Source organism: Centrocercus urophasianus, unplaced genomic scaffold, assembly GCF_019232065.1.
Source record: "Centrocercus urophasianus isolate 14NV4802_14NV808 unplaced genomic scaffold, USGS_Curo_1.0 seq_1162, whole genome shotgun sequence".
Classification (NCBI taxonomy): domain Eukaryota; kingdom Metazoa; phylum Chordata; class Aves; order Galliformes; family Phasianidae; genus Centrocercus; species Centrocercus urophasianus.
The window spans coordinates 15,724-18,024 of record NW_024884323.1 but is presented as its reverse complement, the minus strand read 5'-3'; positions in this window follow the sequence as shown (position 1 = coordinate 18,024).

The following is a 2,301-nucleotide window of genomic DNA, read 5'->3' as shown; positions in this document are numbered from 1 at the left end:
CTCAAATACTGCTGGTAAGCCCCAGATATTGATGACAAGTCTGAAACACGGATGGCAAATCCCTAATACTGATGGCAAGTCCCTAACACTGATGGCATGCCCCAAATACTAATGGTAAGCCCCAATTATTGATGGCAAATCCCTAATATTGATGGCAAGCCCCTAACACTGACGGCACGCCCCAATACTCACAGCAAGCTCCAGATATCAATGGGAAACCCTGAATATAGATGACAACCCCCCAGACGTTGATGGCAAGCCCCAAATATTGATGGCAGATCCTTAATACTGATGGCAAAATCCAGACCTGATAGCAATCCCTAAATACTGATGGCCATGCCCTGCAGCCCGCAGTGCCACGTCTGCCCATCCTCTGCAGGGATGTGCCCCGGCACGGCTCCTGTGTACTTTGGCCACTGCCCCACTGCAATCCAGCGGCCCAGATGTGTGCCACAACCCCATCACCGCAGCTCTGACCCTTCCAAACTGCTGGTATGGAAGGTCGGGGATGACCTCAGCAGATTTGGGGACCCCCGGTTGCCCCCCACCCTGCGCACCCTACGCTGGCAGCCTCCCATCCCCGGGCGCGAGGCTCCAGAGAGCACAAACAGCAGCATTGAGTGGGGCTGTGAAATGTGGCAGTGTCTGTGCGGCACCGAGGGGCTGCCAGCGCCCAGGAGCTCCTGGGACAGCAGCCAGGGCAGGAATAAGTAACACCACTGTGATGCCCAACCTGAGTAAATAAATACCTGCTTGCTCCTGCTCACCACCTGAAACGCATCCAGCGCCGGCACGAGGTTGCCTGGATAAAGCCTAAGGGATGTGAGCATCACTGCTGCTTGCTTGTTCTTGCAAATGGAAGGGGTGACATGCAGAAGAGGAGGCGGGTTTGGAGGACTCTTAAAATATAAAAGAACATATATATATAATATTTCTTTTCATTTCTTTCCTTTGCTCAGAATGGCTGCTTTCCTGAATGTTCTTTCCTTGCGAAGCACCTGAAGGCAAAGTCTTAAAAAGAGAGATGAGAGTTTGAGATGCCATTCTGCGGCGGACAAAACAGCCGTAATATACTGAAGAAGGCATTCCCACAGATGCTGATCGTTGCAGGGGAGTTGGAACAGAGGACCTTGAAGGGTCCTTTCCAACTCAAACAATATTATGACCTATGGTTTGATCATACCTTGGGGCCCTTCCCTCAGCTGGCCCAAAGCCTCCAGCCAACAAGGAGCTTGGCCAAAGGAGGTCCTCAAGCCGCAGCCATCGAGCTGCCCTTCATGAAATCAGCTGAAGTCAGGGCTGAAGCCCTGCAGAACAGTGGGATATAGGCACTGGGACATCAGTCACAACAACCGTGAGTCACGATACATGGAAAATCATAGAATTGTATCATAGAATCATAGAATGGCCTGGGTTGAAAAGGAGCACAGTGCTCATCCAGTTCCAACCCCCTGCTGTGTGCAGGTCACCAACCAGCAGCCCAGGCTGCCCAGAGCCACATCCAGCCTGGCCTTGAATGCCTGCAGGGATGGGGCATCCACAGCCTCCTTGGGCAACCTGTTCCAGTGCCTCACCACCCTCTGTGTGAAAAACGTCCTCCTGATATCCAACCTAAACCTCCCCTGTCTCTGTTTAACACCATTCCCCCTTGTCCTATCACTATCCAAAATATTTGCAAAATATCGACGGGATGCCAAGTAGCTCTTTCCCTGCTTTGCTTGCAAGCCACACAGGGCCAGAAGCACATTTGCAAGCGCTCTAGACCGTGGAATAGAGGGTAGGGCTGACGGCAGGGCAAGCGTCGGGTTTAGGACAGAGCTAACAGGAGAGGGCAGCAGAGATTTATTTATCCCTGGGACCTGCGTGCGTAGGACGGAGCCCTGGGAGCCAGCCAGCAGCGGCTCACCCCGCTCAGCGCCGTGCCAAAGGCTCGTCAGCAGGTGACAATGGCCAGAAAATGGGTCGCTGCTGGTGCCAGACGAGGGGCTTAGCGACACAGACCTCCCTGGGGATCGCTAAAGCCAGGGCAGCTCCTAGTGGTTTTTGCCTACGATGAAGCGTGTGCCTCTTAGCAACTCAAATGTAAGTGCGGGGTTTGCCAAAGCTGCCTCGAAACAACCCGAATTACATTGACTGTCACCAAATCTAAGGCACAGTTGCATTTAAACAACTCACATAAGCTTTGGGGTTTGCAAAGCTGGGCTGCCTCGAATGAAGCCAGCCTGCACCCACATCTGGGGTGGTTTGATGAGGAGGGGGGGGGGGGGGGGGGGGGTGCATGGCAGCAGCAGGGGCCCAGCG